Source organism: Anoplopoma fimbria, chromosome 3 (assembly GCF_027596085.1).
Source record: "Anoplopoma fimbria isolate UVic2021 breed Golden Eagle Sablefish chromosome 3, Afim_UVic_2022, whole genome shotgun sequence".
Lineage (NCBI taxonomy): Eukaryota > Metazoa > Chordata > Actinopteri > Perciformes > Anoplopomatidae > Anoplopoma > Anoplopoma fimbria.
In genome coordinates this window covers 26,082,498-26,090,751 of record NC_072451.1, presented here as the reverse complement: position 1 = coordinate 26,090,751, position 8,254 = coordinate 26,082,498, and the positions used below count along the sequence as shown (strand labels likewise).

The following is an 8,254-nucleotide window of genomic DNA, read 5'->3' as shown; positions in this document are numbered from 1 at the left end:
GTGAAAATGTGTAGATAATTTCCTACAAGTCACTTCAAATTATGTCTTCATTAAAAGCCAAAAACTTGTATGAGTTTTTAGGTGTGTAGATCAAAAACAAAACAAAAAAATCAAGTAACATTAAAATGTTTGTGGTGAGAACCGGCTCTTTTGTAAAAAGTAGTACAGTTTTAAATAATAAATAAACCCTGAGGCAGAGAAGCACTTTGACAGCATGACTGCCTTTGAAAACAAACAAAAAAACATTTGTATCCAAAGGATGAAAAAAAAAACAATACTCACTGTGTGTCATATTTCCATTAAATGTTTTAAAGATGCAATCTGATATTTCTCTTTACTTTGCTTGAAGTTTTAAAGGACTGGTTTGATGTCTTTGTGCTGCTGAGGGAATATTTACAACAGGAACCCCCCCAAAAAAAACCTGACAGCAGCCCTCCTGAGACTAGAAACATTTCTGACATGTCTTGCTCTTGCTTTTGCTTGAAATTATGTGAATATAGTTGCACGCGCAAAGAGCAACTTCTACTTTTCCAATACAAAGTCTGCCAGGAAACTAGCTCTCTGTTGTGGACTGAAGCTCACTAAACAAGCAGCACATCAAATGCAATGATAATACACTGCAGTCTGTGTTTGCTGTCTGTGGTGACTGACTTCATATTTGCAGATTTTATCTGTTGGGATTCTTGTGTAAACAGTGTAAAAATGTTGCCAATTCTCTAAGTTACATAGAGAATATTTGAAAACTTTACTTTGAAACTGCAGAGTTCGTACTGAAGCTTTTCATAGTTGAACAGACATTAGAAGTCCTGCGTGTGCTGAATCTATAATGTGGCGTATAGAATCGGGCAGCGCAAACATGGTGTAATGAAAAAACAGAGGAGCTAATTTCCGTTAGCTACTGTTTTGTTTTTTTCTTCTTTCTCCTCATTGCCATTCATAGACTGCAGGTTTGATTGGAGGTAATGATATCCCCCCCCGCTCTCTGGAGGTAGAGGGTGGTGAGGCCCTCGCTGTCAGCACAAACCTCAACCTCGTGCTGACTCAGGCAGCTGAGAAAACTCCCACAGCTCCCAGGTCTCCCTCGCTAAGGCTAAGAAGCTGTGTTAGTAGCAAAGTCAGCTTAAATCGTTGTCCACAGGAACAGGAGGACTGCCAGCCGAATAACAATAATGGAGTTCAGTGTGTTTTTCTTAATGATTGCTATCACCAACGCCCCAGAGCTGTGTTTGACTCCTTCACCTCCCAACTCTCACAGGTTGTCCGTCGGTCCATTTCCTTGCCTTCATTTTCTTTTTCACTCCCTTGTCATTCTCTCTCTAAGTCTCCATCTGTCCATGTGTGTTGTCTGTCTCCTCTCTGCCCGCTGTATCTTGGTGCAAATATCCAACATAAACCATAGCTTTCCCCTCGTTCCCACTCTGTCTCCTTCACCCTCCTCCTCCCTCCATTGTTGGTGTGAGTCAACCTGATGTATGACAGGCGTCTCCAGGTTAACCCATGGGTCTGATCCCTGCCGGCGGAGCCGTCGCGCTGCGATAGATCAATACCAAAGCCCGTTAGGGCAGCTCAGTGTTATTCAAGGCTAAATTGAATCTGAAAGACAATGCGCTTAATTAATTAAAGTAGTGGCCTAGCTTAGATTGATCAGATCACCTGACAACCGTCAATATCTTCCTTTTGATGGAGGTTTATTGGAGGAAAGAGTGATTCTGTTGAGAGATGTAACCAATGCCTGTTGTGGTCTGGCTCACTTTTTATTTATTTAGTGCCAATCAGCTCTGGAGCTAAGAAACATAGAAAATAACTCAAATAGAGTCTATTGACTTCCTTTTGAGCTTAAAGGTTCATTCCCACTTGATTCTTAACACAGCAACTTACTTGAATGACCACTTCTTCACTGACAATTTGTTTGCAAGCTAACTTTTGCTTAACAGCAACTTTGGCCTCAAGTGGAATTGACAGAATAACAGTCATTTACTCGAGTCTCTCTTTATTTCTCCTTGAAAGCCCATTCAGACCAGGATTTATACATTTGTACTGAAGAAAATTAATATACATTACAGTCATTTTTTAGCAGACGCTTTTCTCCAAAGCGACTTACAGTCAGTAGTATGTTACATATCATTCACCCATTCACACACTGATGACAGGCTACCATCAAGGTGCCACCATCAGACTCTAACTAACATTCATCATCCAGTCCACACCGATGGCCTTCAGGAGCAACTTGGGGTTAAGTGTCTTGCCCAAGACACATCGACTGCCGAAGCCGGGTATCGAACCACCGATCCTCTGAAAGGAGAACTACCTTGCTCTCCACTACGCCACAGCCGCCAACATTACAAACCAAAGCAGAAAAGAGTAGGCTTAATAAACTTAATTTCATCTGATGAAACAACACAATTTCTTTATAATCTAAAAACTAAAACAGGCTCTTGGCAGAGGAAGAAGCTCTTAAAATGTCTTGGCACAATTACTCCCCTACAAAGCTGCAGGCTTTTTGTCTGGTTAAAAAATATAGGCCAGGTTTATTAGGGGGGATGTTTGTGCAGGAAAAGGATTTTAAGGAACAGAAGCAGCACTGTTCAGTCTCTGTGGGGTTTCTCTCCATGTTAGTGGTCTTGCTGTGACTTACCGCTGGCTTGAAACACAATGAATGTTGATAGGACAACATGATAACAGAGGTTCAGGTGTACTGTATATTGGTTCATGTGTAACAGCATTGAGACAAAAGACCACCTTTACCATTGCCACATAGAATTATAAACTAGAACATAAGTAGCTCAATTTTACCAAATAATATGGGGAAATACATAAATTAAGCAATCTTGGCCCATTTAAGAAAACAATAAATGAATAAACCTTCAGCCACCACTGTTCTAAATGAGCTACAACTGAAAACACATCAATATGCAAAAACTTCATTATATCACTTAATTCAAAAAACAAGTGAGAGGTTACACAGTGCTGACCTTTTCAAATGACTCACTCTCTCTGCCTGTCACACTCACTTCCCTCAGACAACTTTTGCTCTCCCACTAATCATTTAAATTTCCCCTCATCTCTCTGAAATAGCAGATTTAATACAGAGCAAAGATCGGTCCATAAAACATAATTATCATTTGCGGAACAAGTGCACAGGTCCCTACAGATTGCTATATACAATCCCCTGTCAACGTATGGCTTTACTGTACCTTTTCACTGTAATGCCTCACTTATATTAAGCATCACCGAGGACCAGACAAAGAAAATTAAATCCCATGCTTCATATATTGCTACTTAAGACTCAGTTAGTGCGCTGGTGAATAGTTTTTACTGGACTATAAGGGGAACCGACATCAAACACACCAAACCACCCTCAGCTTTGGCTCAATTTCTGTACGACAGAAAAGTGTATTTCCCAGTGAGTTATTAATACATGTTGGGTCCATTATTTTTTTCAGTCATGACTTTATATATAAAAGATGGATTCAGGATATAAATGGTTGCTCATGCAGAAGAGAAACTCTATATTTGTTTACAAGAAAAAACTCTTCTGGATCTCTTTTTTTAAATCAAACTGATGTCCCCAGGGTTTAGAAGCTGGTCGTGGACTCTTCATGCATAATGCATACATGTAGGTCTGTTGATATGAATGTTCTTAATAATTCAGGTAAAATATGTCTAGAGAATATAGGGGCATTTGGTTATAAATATTTAAAATCAATCTATCTATCTATCTATCTATCTATCTATCTATCTATCTATCTATCTATCTATCTATCTATCTATCTATCTGTCGCTGACAGGAGCAGGCGATAAAAACAATTTCACAGCGGATAAATTCATCAGTTTTTTAGTAATTAACACAAAACAGGCAGCCGTGATAAAACCAGTAGACTAAATGCGTTCCACCGAGACAAACTGAAAGGCGCTTAACTTAATATTATAATGTTTAAAATCCACAGCAATTATTCTTCAGGGAGGCGTGAAATTGATTCCAAACATTTTCTCTTTCTCCTCCTCACACTGTTTGATCTCTGCTCCCCCGAGACGACCTTCGATGAAATTCAATTTTGAACAACAACACTTCATGAAGCTTTTACAATATCTCACCTGAAGAATCTGAACTTTCATATTTGATAAATTGTTCAGTATCGTTCGGATTTTGAAAAATAAGTTTTGGACTTGCATCACAGAGTCTAACTGATGTTGGATAGATGGCTTACAGTAATTAATATTAAATAATTCATGTGTGTGGGTTTTACATGCTAAAATGCTTCATCCATCAGCTGTCTAACTTCTACAGTTTTTTTCTTTGGCTCAGTTCTTGAATGAGAATTATATTGTTCTCAAATCTCTGAAATGTTATTTTGTTGTTCACTGCAGATTTGAATTTTTCATGAAATTGAAATTAATGAATTGTAAACAACTTGCACAATAATCATTTGCTCATGGCTTGCTGATCAAAACTGATGAGTTGATTCTCAGTGAAATTGTCGTACTCCTTAACACTTCTACACATTCTTTCATATCCTGAGCCATCAAATGCAAAATCTTCTATTCAATAAATTATTCAGATAATTAGAATTTTACATTGAGGATCAAAGGTGAATTTTCTTTTTACAGTAAATGTAACACATGCTACAGAAATGAACAAGTACTGGTGGTAGAATTCTAACTTTTCTGTATACATACAAATATGCATATCCTTTGTTTTGTGAACTACAGTATTGACTTTACCCAGTAAACTATTACCTTCTGTTCAAATTGCGATATACACAATTGCATTCAGCTGAACAAAATTGACTTTCAACAAAAAGTACAAAACAGAGATCTGAATATAAAACAAAACATTTCCAGGGTTGACATGGTGAAAAAACATCTTAACAGTTTGACCAGCTCACAAAATTACTTTTCATTTTGGTGGCATTGGCCAGTTTACTGACACAACAGGTTTTGAAGCGTATACGTTTTGGAAGGTAACTGTTAAAAAAAGAGCCAAAGCGATAGAGAACAACTGTTATTAAAACAGCTCTGACTATCAGAATTTGATGGAGATTTATTTTCTGAGACAGTTGTGACAGCAGGTACAGACAGACACACCGACAGCCTCAGTTTCTGGAGCTCTAAGAGATCAGCACCCCCTGCTGGAGGCTGCATGTAAACACTAAGTCAAACTCAAAAAATAAGTGGAAAAATATCTGCATTATATCTTATTTCCAAAATGATTTTTACCTGGTAAAAGTGAAACAACTTAAAAATATAAGACTTGATTGAAAAGTTTTCTTGATAAATGCAATTTCTTTTCTGAAATTATCGCCTTTTTTATTATCTTAAATAAAAAATATATAGTACAGTTTTTTCTTTTAAATTCCTTATACACGTTTTTGAAAACAAGCCTCTGGCTGCTGTGTTGGCTTCCATTGTTGTAAACAGGGAATCATCTGTGGTCTTTCTTATGCTGGTCCATCCAGCATTCGTAGCTGCACCTATTAAAAACAATGCAGCGTAATTCATAGGTAGCCCACTAAATAATTTATAGTAAGTATAAAGATTGAAAAATCTTTATACTTACTGGTGAGTGGGGGGTCCATTAAACCGGGATCTTTCAGCCAGGGGACCACGTAACTTCCATACTTTAGTCTCTCAGCACTATCGTAGCTATTTTAACCCAAACAATAATCTTACCAAGTAGTTTTGTTGCCTAAACCCAACGGAGTTGTTTCCTGTGAAACAGAAGTTTATTTTGAAACGACTGCATGCATGTAACGACAGGAGATTGACAGGTGTTGCTGGCTTTGTAGGAAAATGCATGATAAGTGAGGAGTAACCTTTCTTAAGATATCATAATGTACAGTTTTATGAGTATATGTTGCCTTACGTGCAAAAGCTGAAGGTGCAATCGGCCCTTTAAACACCATTTGTAGTCAAATTCTAAGGCCTAATGCACTCTTAATGCATAAAATCCTCTTTAAATGGGAAGTATGTACGCAAGGAAATACACCTCGGGTCTCTCAAAGTTCAAAATCGCAGATTAAGTTATAAATAGAATAAAAAAGTCATTTAAAACTGCTTAATTGTACTATCTGCTTTCTGCATTTATCTCTCGAACACAATTTCTGTGCAAAGAGGGAGGAAAGGTGGAAGGCATCTTACCCTCAAAGTGCATCATGTCTGAATGATTTCTCCTCATGCAGCTGTTGAATCGGTGCAACACGTGCTTTGCGCAAAGATCAAAGTCTTAAAATGTGGAATGACTTGTGATTACTTGATTGGGTCAGAATATTCAAAAGGAAATAAAAGCTCTCAAATAATGATGTATAATGGTTCCCCCTGATCAGTTTTTGAACTAATCTTTATATCATTATTATGGGTCTAGATGTAAATGTTTTCTATTTAAAAATGGTCAAGAGTGCAAGAATGCACACGTTTCAGTCCATGTGGCACTTTGCAAACTGAGACGGCTTCCCATTGTGTTGGAGGCTGTCCTGGCCAACATCAGCAGGCAGTTGGCTGACGAGGGAGGGTCGTCAACTTCATTAAGCTCACCTGGATCTTCCAGGCTATAAAAGGTGGTCCACATTCTCATTGTCTCTTTCCCTTCCTAGAGCTTCCATCCACCCTGCCAAACAGGACACTGCCACTGCAGCCAGGATAACTGGAAACCCTTTAACTTAAAATCCAGTACTGGACTGAACTGAGTTCTTGGCTAAGCCCTATAAAAAGACTGGAAGTATGCTCCATATTAGAGGCTGCTCTTTAAGTCTCACCTGGTTCCACCTCCAAAGAATGCATATTTTTCACTGTTTCAACCTATTCAAGAGAAAATATGCCCATTTGAAAAACTGCCACTTGAGTAAGCAGTAAAAACTGCCATTTGATTTATCCTATCAAAATGTTGCTTCCTTTTCAGGCATACTGATTGCTAAAAGATGGCAACGGTGATGGGAAATCATACAATGCTGTCGAGTCTTTCAAATCCCTGTTTTTGGCGCTTTGAACATCACAAGCTGACTGTCATATAGTCCCTTAATATATGAGAGAAGGCAGACCTATCTGTGGGTGATATCTCTAAAACTAGGCAACTCACACCAAAACAATCTAGACCGAGAAATAGCACTATAGGTGAAGAGGAAAAATAAGTATTTTTGATTGCCATAAGTACTGTGCTATAAAAAATGTAGTTACTTCCCACAACTGCTCTAAAGCAAATTTAAATACTTTATATTAATGGCATTGATATTCTATACACAAAAGGACTCACACAGAGTGATATAAGCCTCCTGTTCTTCATTTGTATACTTAATTTCATCATAAAATTATCAGAACACAGCTGATGATAAAAACAGAACTTGAATAAAACTGAAAGTGTGTCTTGCATCAGACACTTTTAATTCCAGTACGACAGTAGAATTCAGCACAAGTCCAAACTTTACAAGACAGCAGTCTTGAGTGCATGTTGTGTTCAGGTAGTCATTATTGGACCCAGCTGTGTGTTATCTGCCTTTGAAACTGTCAGAAACAGCAGCAGCATTGGTCTCCTTGGGGATTGCTCATGCAGTCCTTGTAGCACACGGCTGCAGTTCATTTCTATAATACAACGTTTCAGCACTGGGAGAGAAAATACAACAGTTCATAGTTTAATATTCCTTAAATCAAGGTTCTTCACATTTAAGAAATATGCTTATTTATCAACTAGATTGCCTTTGTGGTTGCATTATGTCATAATCAGCTGGTAAACTAAGATTCAGTACTGACAAGGACAGGGACAGATATTGTATGATGCATCATGTTGTTAAATTGATAATTATGCAAATCCTTATCCTCCTGCTTATACACCATCGTAAATGCCGTACAACGGACTCTAGTTTTGTGCATGAGTGTGTTTTAGACTCAACTGTGGGGGACTCGCCTCCAATCTGGAGACAAAAATCTGGAATACCATTTATTTTAAGGACAACACTTGCTTTTGATTTAGCTGAGCAGTTAGTTTTGGCTAAAATGAATTGATAGTCAATAAAACATGCTCACAACTTGCAAAAGGTGACAATACAATACAGATTATTTCATCATGTTGTTTGAGTTTTCACTGAATTCGTGATTAGGTGTGTTAGTACACCGAGCATTTCTGTAGACATTTTTCAAAGCACAACAATGTTTATCATGAGGTTTTATACCTTTATCTCTGTCTGAAACCTCAGTGTGATTAACCGCTAGAAAGAAAATTCTGAAGTTTTTTAGATCTTTTTATTTATTTAGAACTTCATAAAAA

The 8,254-nt window shown here is 37.8% G+C and overlaps 1 long non-coding RNA gene across 1 annotated transcript; it reads right to left on the bottom strand.

Annotated features, from left to right (window-relative positions):
* Positions 1-5,383: 5,383 nt before the first annotated feature.
* LOC129089395 (uncharacterized) lies at positions 5,384-6,450 on the bottom strand. The gene is made up of 3 exons (XR_008531134.1): positions 6,139-6,450; positions 5,558-5,708; positions 5,384-5,471 (listed from the first exon to the last, which is right to left on the bottom strand). It is a non-coding gene; the product is annotated as an uncharacterized LOC129089395 (long non-coding RNA).
* Between the last annotated feature and the right edge of the window lie 1,804 nt (positions 6,451-8,254).